Source organism: Macadamia integrifolia, chromosome 11, assembly GCF_013358625.1.
Source record: "Macadamia integrifolia cultivar HAES 741 chromosome 11, SCU_Mint_v3, whole genome shotgun sequence".
NCBI classification, from domain to species: domain Eukaryota; kingdom Viridiplantae; phylum Streptophyta; class Magnoliopsida; order Proteales; family Proteaceae; genus Macadamia; species Macadamia integrifolia.
In genome coordinates, this window is record NC_056567.1 from 6,736,977 (window position 1) to 6,749,147 (window position 12,171).

General features: G+C 38.0%; 1 non-coding gene across 1 annotated transcript; it reads left to right on the forward strand.

Annotated features, from left to right (window-relative positions):
* The first annotated feature begins 9,776 nt into the window (after positions 1-9,776).
* On the forward strand, positions 9,777-9,878 carry LOC122094575. The gene has a single exon (XR_006144890.1). It is a non-coding gene; the product is annotated as a small nucleolar RNA R71 (small nucleolar RNA).
* The last annotated feature ends 2,293 nt before the right edge of the window (positions 9,879-12,171 follow it).

A 12,171-nucleotide genomic window follows, 5' to 3' on the forward strand; every position in this document is an offset into this window, starting at 1 on the left:
CAGCTCACCAACTGCAGTGGACAGTTGTTGTTAAGTGGAGGAGAAGTTTCTGAAGGATATATCTTGAGTTAAATGGCTTCAATTGGGGGATGGAAATAACTCTTATTTCCATAAGGCCATGAAATGTAGGCAACACAGGAACAATATTTTGGAAATTAAAGGAAGAGATGGGGGAGTGGTAGATGATCCAAATCTCATAAAGAAGGAAGATGTGGACTTCTATATGGGGTTGTTTGGGCATGATTTGGTGGATGAAGGATACTGTTATGTTAGCGTTCCTTTTCAGGCTTAAAGCAGAATGTTTCAAATGAGGAGATAAGAAAAGTGGTGTTTTCAATGAAAGACTTACAAGGCTCCTGGTCTGGATGGGTTTAGTGCTAGGTTCTTCAAGACATCTTGGGATTTGATTGGAGAAGATCTATCCTTGGTAGTGAAATGATTTTTAGGAAGTCCTGGATGCCTCATTGAGTAAATGCCACCTTCATATGCCCAATTCTGAAGACTGAGGGTTCAGGGTTCAGGGTTTTTGGTTTCATGGTTCAGGGTTCAATGTCTAGGGTTCTGGGTTCTTGGTTTTGGTTTCAGTAATCTGGGTTCTAGCTTTTGGATTCTGCATTCTGCATTCTGCGTTCTGGGTATAGGGATCGGGGTATTGGGTTCTTGTTTCTGGGTTCAAGGTTCTTGGTTCTGGGATATGGGTTCTAGGTTATGGTTTAATAGTTCTTGGTTATGGGTTCATAGTTTTGGTTTTAAGTTTCTTGGTTATGGGCACAATGACCTAGGTTTTGTGTTCAGGGTTCAAGGTACTGGGTTTTTGGTTATGGATTTTGTGTTTAGGGTTCTGGGTTTTATTTTCTGTGTTTAGGGTTCAAGATTCTGGGTTTTGGGTTTAGGGGTCATGGTTTTTGGTTTTTTTTTTCTTTTTTCGACAAGTGGTATATTTGTATTGAAAAAGGGAAAAAAAGAATACATAAAAGAGGCAATTCCCTAAACCTTCTTAGGACAAACCTAGAGAAAAGTTAGGGAATTCCTAGCACAGCAGGATATGCCTTGCTAACAAAAAGGAAAATACAATAATCATAGAGAAAGAACTTTAGACCATAATACACCATGCGGGCTGCTAACTTGTTTAATTCCCTCCAAACATGCTTGAACTCCCTTAAGTCAAAAGATTTAGTCAACTGTAAGATTCTTCTCTTAATAATTTGAGTATCCTAAGGACCTTGGATCACTCCATTCAACATATCCATTGCAAGCTTCGAGTCTAACCTGATTGAAACCTTTGAGAAATTCTTCTCAATACATAAAATAATGCCTCTAAGGATAGCTCATATCTCCATGTGGAGGACTGAAGCAACCTCCCCAACACCAGCATAGGCTAAAATGGGGTCCCCTTTGTTGTCCGTGATGATGCCTCCATAATAACCCTCATCTAGATTTAAGGATCCATCACAGTGCAAGGCTATCATAGAGTTTGGTGGACTCAACCAAGAGCAAGCCCTTGGGACCTTCACTATCCACTTCATGTCAATCTTCCATTTTTTCACTAAGAAGTGATTTCTAGGAGTAGAAAGTCCTAAGAAATGAATTTTCTCACATTTCTCTTTGACATCTTCAACAATAGTAGATAGGATTTGGGTCCTTGTCTTCACTTTATTTTTGAATATTCTGAAATGTCTAGGAGTAGAAAGTTCTTGGGTTTTCTTTTACGTTCTAGGTTAATATTTCAGATATGTGTTATGGGATTTGGGTTCAAGGTTACGGGTTCAAGGTTCAGGGTTCTGGGTGTAATGGTTGTGGGTTCTTGTTTATTTTTTTGTTTTTTTGTTTTTTTCTTTTGATAAGTGATGTGTATGTATTAAGAAAAAAAGAATATACAAGTAAGGCCACCTTAATCTCCTTCTTTGGGCTGTCCAGAAGAAAGGAAAAGAGGCCCCTTGAGACCATGTAGGACAGGCCCGCATTACAAAGGGAGAGATAAAAAAGAAAGATTACATTCTGTAATAGACCTTGAAAGCATAATCCTCTTTCACTAAACTATTTAGCTCCATTGGAAATTCCTGAGCCAGAATAATGGTCTCTTCTTGGGCTATTGCATATGCTGCCAGAAAGTCAGTTGGCTTTTTCACCTCTCTCCATACATGCTTGAACTCCATCCTTGCCAATGATTTTGAACTGTTCAAGATCTTACTGTTAATAACTCTGGATTGCCAAGGCCCTTCTACCATACCATTTAACATATCTATAACCAATTTAGAGTCTGACTGAATAGAAATCTGGGCAACTAAGAATGACAAATAATTCCAGATACAAAATGTTTGTAGCTTCTCCCAAACCAGCAAAAGCAATAATGGGCACCCCCATCCTATCCCTTATCAGCCCTCCATATGAAGCTTTATCATGTGTAAAAGAACCATCACAATGCAGTGTGTTTGAGATTTAAAAGTAACCGCAAGCGTATGGTGAGTGTAGCTATGGGTCAAACACAAGGAGAGTAGCCACTTTATTTTTGGCTTCTTTTAGTAACGCGAAAGTGTATGGATTGATTGATTGTGATCTAATTCTAATTACCGATCTAAAACAAATGCATCTAATAGAACGTCCTAACCAACACAACTAGGGATATTGGAAATTGGAAATTGGAATTGAAATTGAAATTAAAAACATAACCATTCGCATCTAACCCTAACCATTCACTATGATGAAGAGGACTTGGTGGTATGGAAAGGAGACCTTACAGGCGTGTTTACTACTAAATCAGCATAGGAGATAGTGAGGAGGAAAGAGATAAAGGTTAGCTAGAAGAAATCTGTTTGGTTTGAGTAACATACCTCGTCATTCATTCACAACTTGGAGATGTTTAGTTGATGCTCTACCAACAGGAGACCAGCTCGTCAAGAGGGATGAACATTAATCCTCAATGCAAATTCTGTTGGGAAGGGGGAAGGTTGCTCTATTATGCAGTCAAAATGGGAAGAAATCTGATAGTGTAATGGAAATTGCATTGTGGGTAAAAAATGAATTTCATAATAATGATACTCTTAGAGTAGGTGGAAAGTTAGCTTTCTATGCCACAATACAACACATTTGGCAGGAAAGAAACTTTTGGATTTTCAAATAAAAAATCCGAGCTACTCATTAGATTTTGGAAGCCATAATTTCAGAAGTGAAGTTGAAATGTTCAAATATGAACTTTGTGGTTGAATGTAGTCCTAGAAACTAGTTCTTAGCAACAACTTGGGGAATCAAAAGTCACTTGGAAAACAATGTTTCCTAGAGCTTGTTGCTGGTTCCAGCCACCTGAGAACATGGTAGCATTGCATTGTGATGGGTCCCTTACAAATAATATAGAGCATCCTATGGAGGGCTGATCAGAGATAGAGTGGGAATGCCCATTATAGCTTATGTGGGTATGGGAGAAGCTACAAGCATATTGTGGCTAGAATTACAGGCTATCCTAAGAGGAATAAACATCTATGTGGGAAAGAATATCATGGAGGTATCTATTCGGTCAGATTCAAAATTGGCCATTGTTATATTAAATGGTGTGATAGAAGGGCCTTGGTAGACCAGAGTCATTAAACCAGTGAATTTTATGGCCTCATTTGCAATAAGTCAGGGAGAGACTATTATTCAGGCTCAAGATTTTTCAGATGAGCTGAATAGTTTAGTAAGAGATGATTTTGAGTTTAAGGTTTATTACAGATTGTAATCTTTGTTCTTGCTTTCCATTTGTAATGCAGGGCCTATCCTGCTTGGTTCTAAAGAGTATTTTTTCCTTTCTTTTGGTCTGTCCATAGAAGGAGAATAAGGTTACCTTACTTTGTATATTCAGTTTTTCCTTAATACAATATCACTTATAAAAAAAAAACCCTAACCATTCACATCTAAGAATTTAAATAATCAAAGCAAGTAAATAAAAAGCAATAAAGTAAAAGTACTGAAATAAAATAAATAAAAATAAAAAGGCAATAAAGCTATAGAGGCACACAAGAAGGTATCTCTACTTAGCCCGAGGGATGCACTATAAATAATACGAGCTTCCCTACTTGACCAGAGAGTACTCTTACAAGGGTTTTCTACTTGGATTTAGGGAAAGGGATGTAATATAAATAATGAAAGTAAAAAAGGATGGTTCCATGGCTAGAGAGGGGCAAAGCCAACACATGCATCTAGCCAAGGACCTTGGGGGAAAGGGAAAGCATCAAAGTAAAACTGAAAATTAAAACCCTAAATTAAGAATGAATGAGTAGCAAGAAAAGGGGAATAGAGGGGGGTGAGAAGACTTATGTAGAAGCCTACCTACCTGATCTTCAATACTTAAACCTGATAAGTTGGATGAGATTTGAAATACTACCAGCCCTAAAAACCAGATATATAATTAACCAAATTCAGAAATTGCTAGGCCTGGAGAAAACATATCTCGAAGAGAAACTTGCACTTGAACAGAGATGCTTCAAAGCTTGGTTCCTGTCACCTAGATCTAAGCTTTGAACTAGTAAATTAAAATTATTACAGCTTTGAATAACTTGATTAGCATAAAAAAATAAAAGTAAAATACATTGCATTCATAAATAAAAACCAATTACAAAAGTGTTTGAAGCAAAAACTAAAAACTAGAACTAGAGCTATAAAGCATAACAAAAACTAGAGAAAAAGAGACCAAGAGAAGGACTAGAGAGGGATGAGAGAGGACACCCTTCCCCCCTTGGTTGACTTGTATTTATAAGGATAGGGTAGAAAGAGATAAAATAGGAAGTAGGGGAGAGGAGAGAGAAGAGGACGGTCCAAAGGTGGTCTTCTAAGATCGTGTGATGAGGAGAAAATAGGAAGCAAAAAAAAGAAAAGAAAAGAGAATGGAGATAGGGGAGAGAGTCCAATGATTTGGATGAATTTGGTTTCCAAGTTAGTGAGGATTGGGAGATAAAATAGGAAGTAGGGGATTGGGTCAATTTCTTTTCCTTTTTCCCTATTTTTTCTCTTTTCTCTTGTGCACACAACCCCTTAGATGATTTTCTTCCCTTGCTTTGTTGATTTGGACATCTTCTATTTTAATTGAAAATTTCGTCCATGCCCCTTGTCTTTAAGTGGAAATTAGGAGGAGAGAGAAAATCTTCACAAAATCTTTAAAAAATAGGAAATGTAGTGTTCCATGCCCATGGAGAGAGAAAATGGCACCCAAGGTGAGTTCCTCTTACTTTGTTAGCATTTAGAATATTTTCTTGTACCCATGGGACAATTGCAGAAGGTTTGAGCCTACATATCAGTTCTCTTCTGGTCCATTATTTTTTTTCTGACCCGAAAAGAATAATCACTTGTCCGAGTGTTGCAACGAATGTGTACTCTTAATGCAACATGCCCATCTTACTTAGAATTTCATCCTCTTCACAGCTATGAAAGAAACGAGACCTCTTTATGTGTAAAATTGGAAATACGGTGCCCGATAATTCTTAAGGCCTTGAAAATACAAAACCTGCAAAAGAGTAAAACCCAAGGTAGCTCCATTCTAAGTATGTAAAAATGCATGCCTATATCCTAAGATTTCATACATAAATGTGCTCATCAGAATTCCCCCACACTTAGACTATGTTAGTCCTTGAGCAAAACAAAAAAAAAAAGAATAAAAAGTCTAACTTACTTTCATAGGAATCACGGTTGCATTTAGCATGTGCAACCAGCCTTTGAACCCCTAGGTCACCCCTAGTGGGCTAGTTGTGTTTCATGGGTGTTTGCAATGAATATACACCCAAAATAAAAAAAAAAAAATCAAATCTCAACCTTGGCTAAAGGTAAGGGCTATACCGATCCGGAGGAAAGATAATTTCTCTTACACTTGATCTAGGGAGACCCACACTTGAATTTTTATTGCCCCATATCAATTTTGGGCACAAGCATATTTCTTAATTCGGAACTCACCTTGTTTCTTTCAAAACATCCTTATCTTAAGGTAAGAGCACTTGTGAAGTAATAGGGCACCAAGGACTAAGGCGTTGGAGTGTTTTTGACCAAACATGTTACCAAGGCATTGATGACATTTGTACATACTTTCCTACTGTGTGATTTTCTTTCTCTTTTTTTTTTCATAATAAACTCTATCATATTCCACTACTAGTGGTCTGAATGACATGGTAGAGCAAACACCAGACACCAGACACCCAAGTTACTATGTAGCTTTGCTTTTTGCATATGCCCATATAGTGATGCTAGAGTTCTTTCAGAAATTTCTTCCCTAAGAGTTTCGATCAAGACACCCCACTTCTTGAGGTGCAATGCCCTATCTAGTTCCAAAGAAATCAACTTTTACTCTTTCTTTATATCACTTTCAACATTTAAAATTGTGTATTTGTCAACTCATGCCAATCTAAAAAAGAATGTCTCAAATCCAAATCAAGAGTACAAGGAACTCATAGACTTACATATGGTCCAACATCATAAAACAAGAGTCTCTTATTTTTTTAAAAGAGAGTCCTACCTCAAGATATAGGCTTGTTTCTTTCTTTCTCAACAGGGTTTTTATACTTTCAAGATTGGTACCTTAATCAAAAATCTTATTTTCATACATCAAACAACCAAATGGTATGATCATCATTAGCCAAAATCCAAACTAGGACTTCATCCTTAGCAAGCTAAAAACCAAAAAGAAAAACAAACACAAACACAAACAAAGGGAAAAAGTAAAAATAAAAAGAAACTGATTTGCCTCCCCCACACTTAAGTCATGCAATGTCCTCAATGCAGGGAAATAATACAAAGCAAAGACAATGCAAGGAGGGGTTCTACGTAGGTAAAAGTTAGTCATCATTGTAAAGAGGTTCATGGAGATCCATGACCTCTTCACTAGCAGCAGTAGGAAGAGCTCAAGGAATGGTTTTAAATGTTGACCATTGAAAATTGCACTTGTGCTAGGGTTCAACACCTCAACAGCTTTATAAAAAAAAAGTCTGCACAACATAAGGACCATCTCAACGGGATCTCAACTTGCCTAAAAAAATATGCAACCTAGAATTATAAAGCAAAACCTTATCAGCAGGTGTGAAGGACTTCCTAAGGATATTTCTATCATGAAAAGCCTTGGTTTTTTTTACCTTATAAATCCTAACATTGTCATAGGCATCATTGCGAAGCTCCTCCAACTTAGCTAGTTGGAGTCCGCTATGAGTACCAGTAGTAAGCAGATCAAAATTCAGCTTCTTTATACCCTAAAAGGGTCTTTGCCTAACTCAACTAAAAGATGGCATGCCTTCGCATACACAAGGCAGTAAAGAGATTGTCCAAGATCAGTCTTGAACATAGTTCTGTGAGACCATAAGGTGTCCACAAGTCTAAGAGATCAATCCTTGTGATTAGGGTAGACAGTCTTTTTCAAAATTTGCTTAATCTGCCTATTGGATACCTCAACCTGGCCACTAGCTTATGGGTGATCTTATATTTCTTGATAAGGGCCTCAAATGATCTATAACAAAAATGCTTGCCCTCGTCAAAAATGGGATAAATGATCCCATTATCCATCCACTTAAGTATTTCTTTTTGAATGGCTTCCTTCATCACTGGGTTAGCTCTTCTCTAGGGTTCTATTTTGGACCCCTCAATGAGGTGAATATGATGTTAAACAATAAAAGGGCTAATTCCTTTGATGTCATTCATGGTCCATCCTATGGCTTCCTTATTTTCCTTTAGAAGCTTGATCAACTCTTCCTCCTGACTTGAAGTCAAATAAAAAGCAATGATGACTAGAAGAGTATGATCTTTACCTAAGAAAGCATACTTAAGATTGGAGGGCAACTCCTTTAACTCAAACTTAGGGGGTTCAACAATGGAAGGCTTAGGCATTAAGGTGGTTGGAGACTCCAAACCTCAGATGTAATTCCCTCATCAAATTCACCCAATTGTTTAATATACTCTTGAAATTCAGAATCAAAATCAATATCAAAATAAGTCCTAATGGAATCTGGAATTTCTTGGAGGATATGAACTTCCTCATTATGGGGATTTGGTTTCTTACCCAACCTAAAGACATTAAAATCCATAGAAGTGTTACCAAAAGAAAGTTTTATGGTACCGTTCCTGCAATTGATTATGGCCTTACTGGTGGCAAGGAACTGTCTACCAAGAATGATTGGGATCTAGTCCTGAATGTTGGCAACTGGTTGGGTGTCTAAAACAATAAAATCAATAGGGACAATAAATTCCCCCACCTTAAGTAAGATCCTCAACCATCCTTTTAAGAATTTGAACAGACCTATCGGCCAATTGAAGAGTAGTTCTAGTGGCTTTCAATTCTCCTAATCCTAGTTACAATAAAAGATTCACATTTACGCCAAGGTCAAGTAAGGCATGCTCAATGTAGGTGTTTCCTATGACATAAGCTATGGTAGGGCTCCCTAGATCTTTATACTTGGTAGCTATAAGCTGAGTAATTATAGAACTAATGTTATCTACCAAGAACGCTTTTTTGGGCACCCTAGTGATTCGTTTGTGAGTACACAAATCCTTCAGGATCTTTGCATAGTCATGGATCTGGGATTTGGCATCAAAAAGAGAGATGATCACTTCTACCTTTTTGAGACTTCTAAAATCTTGTTCGTGCAAGCTGTCTTCTTTTGTTTATCAAGCGGTTAGGAAAAGGGACAGGTGCAACATAAGGACTTGTAATGAATTGCTCTTTTTCAGAAGAATTATTTTTGGTTTCCTTAATCAAATCATCTATAATTGCTTTAGGTTCATCAGAAGAACCTGGAACAAGAGGCACACTTGTGTCCTCAACAGAAGGAGAGTTAATAGGAGTAATAGATTGGAAAGATTTAGGAACACTCTATTGGTATTCTCGGCCACTCCTAAGGGCATAAACAACATGACATTAGTTGGAGGGCCCTTGTTGGGTCTGACCTTATACCACATTCAATGATACAATAGGTGGTGCTTGTGAACTAACAGGCTGATGCTTAGGGTTAGGTTCTGGTTGACTGGTCAATGTTTCTTTCTCCCTCTCAAGAAAAATTGAGACAACTTGGGTGAGTTCTCTTGTAAGATTTTGATAGCTTGTCATGAGGAGGGCCATATTTTTTTCCCAATCACTCAATCTATTTATCTCTCTAGTGTAGGTAAACCTAGGGGGTTGCTGATAAGATGATAGGAGAGGGGGCCTAGGAAAGTTAGCCTGAGGTCTTACATTTTACCTAGAAAAAGTATTTGAGGCAAAAGGCTGTTGTGCAAAGGGAGGCCTTTGGGGTCTAGGTTGACCTTGATTATGGAAATTGAAAGATCCTGCTTGGTTGCCTTAGTTCCAAGAGAAATTTGGGTGATTTCTCCACCCTAGATTGTAAGTGTTACTATATAGATTATTCTGATATAAAGCATTAACTTTGTCATTGGAAGTGCCCCTAGAGGTGTTCGGAAATTCTTCTATAACATGTCTAGGGGATTGACAGTAATTGCACATCTTAACCAAATTGATTGATGATGGCTGTTTAGGAGCAATAGCCTCAATCCTTTTGATTAGGTTATCCAAGTGGGCTTCCTTGGCTACAAACCCATCCACAAAATATCCTTTCCATCCTATGGTTCTTTAACTCAATATCCTTTTCCTCGTATGATTCTTTAACTCTCTTGGGTTAATTCCACTTACAGGTTTTGTTAGCTAAGTCGAGTAAGAATTCCCATGCCTTTTCTTCATCTGTAAAGGATGTGAATCCCCCAGGCACATAAACTCTATCATTTGTTTAGTTGGGTAATCAATACCCTCATAAATTATTTGGCATAAATACCATAAGTCCACTAGGCCATGGTGAGAGCATTCTTGGAGTAGATCCTTGAATCTCTCAATTAGTTTAGAAAAGGACTCACTTTTGCCTAAACTAAAGAATATCATTTCTAAGCTTATTAGTCTTGTGAGTTGGGAAAAACTTCTTAAGGAAGACAACTGTGAACTGTTCCCATGAGGTTATGGATATTGTGGGTAACCCATACAACCACTTCTTAGCTTGATCTTTCAATGCAAAAGTGATGAATAGTATCATCAGAAAGCTGTTGGATCTTAATTAGAACATATACCTTTTTAAATTCTCTTAGAAATAAGTATGCATCCTCAGAGGTCATCCTATAGAAGTGGGGCAACATAGTGATGTACTGAGATTTGAGCTCAAAATTATTGCTCTGGGCTTGTGGTAGGACTATGTAGGAAGGTTAGGCTGCTCTAGCAGGATAAAACCTATATCACAACCACAACTATCCATTTTTATCCATATGAGCCAACCCCAACCATTGCCTCCACCACACCTTCCTCCATCCCCTAAGTTGATTTATCATGAAGGTGACCGTGATGTTTCATTTAAACAATCAATTTTTCTCTTTAGGAAGATAGTTTCTCTTGTAGATGTTGAAACACTCTGATTTGTCAGATTTCAACACTAGAAAGTGACCGAACATCTGTTTAACCAAGAAATCTTCCAACCAATAGTCGTGGTGTTAATGAATGTTGGAGGCATACAAGTCACATTTGATACTGAATTCTCGTACAAAAGTGTCTATCATTGTAACATCCCAAATCTTACCTCTTTATTTTGACTGTGAATAGGCAAGAGTAGCAGGTTGGAGATGTCACACCCTGTTCTCATAGAACCAGACCGGTGACTAAGTTAACACCTGTTAATCTAAAACCTGCCAGGATTATCTGATACAGTAACCACTACATAGCATACCCACAACTAAAGAAAGCAATATTTGTATTCCATGGAAGTTTTATATGTAGATACCTATAAATACTCCAATACTTTTGATACCCAATAGTAAATATATATATATATATAGGCCCATAGGCATGATATATACACATGGATTACAATTTAAACATCCATAGCACAAAAGGAGTAACATCATAAAATAATAAAAAAGAAACCCAGCTTGGTATTAGTGTTGTTGTTCCACAACAAAACTCTAGCACGAGCACTCGACCCCGTGCCCAAGATCTTTAGCGACCCACCAGTCCTCAGATAGAAACTCCACAATGGGTCCTTGCCCTAGCTCTTCAGTTAGATAACCTGTAAGATCATCTAAAAAGTGTACACATGGGATGAACTCACTTGCCCAGTAAGTGAAAAGAAAGATTAAGCCATCATTCGCAACACAAATGCACCTATATGTATGCAAGTCCCTTTTTATTATCTTAAACCACCTAAACATCACATCTAAATCATAGGTCATGTGTTACTCACAACCACAGTTCACACGTATGCCGAGGGTACGAGCCACAAACCCCATCCTGCGATACGCCCATAGGGTTGGTTGTGGGTACTAAAAAAGTAAAGTGGACCTTGCCTTGCATTAATTTAAAAGCAGTACGATTGGCCCTCTTGTTATATCACCAAAGTTACCGATCATCCTAGTGATCGATCATCGAGCATACTTCTAATCGCCACCGTTGGTACACAACCTTGAGCTTCCCCCAATGATATACCCAACAACTAAACCCTTACTGGGAAGGGTCGTAGCATAGGGATATATCGTTCCAAACTACATACTCCTATATGAGATAGTATGATTGTATAGTGCCACCGCGTCCCCTTCCATGGGCCACCAATGCATTCGTTTCCAATCCAACTACGACATCTAATTCAATAATTTAAAGTCATACATCTCATAACTCAAAGCAGGAATAAGCATTTAATAATTAAAGGTATCAGCATATCAAGTCATAATTGAGTTTCATAATGCACACGTCAATGCATGCAAATGACATTCGTGAATGACTAGGCTACACACAATAATGAAATGATGACATAGCTAATCTACAACAATAATGGAATGATGCATAAGCACTCCAAAAATAAAGTTAATGTTCTCTTCCCACTTACCTAATTGTGTACAAAGATCACCCTTGGTATAAGAAAGATCCGGTGTGCGATGACACAAGTTTCTAGTGAAACCTATCATAAAAGAGGTTGAGTTTAGTATATCTCTACTTTAGGTTCACCAATGGAATACGATGACCGCAACACGTTTAGAATCACTGTATGAGATTGTCTGACAAATTTGGGCCCAATCAGAATTCGAAGAGTCGAATTGGTAGGTCAACCGACGGGTGAGGTACCCACTGATCCTTGCTTGTCGCTCGACTCAAGGGCCCTGTAAGGACTAGTGGGCCAGGAGCGACGGGCCAGGTGCCCATCTGTCCTC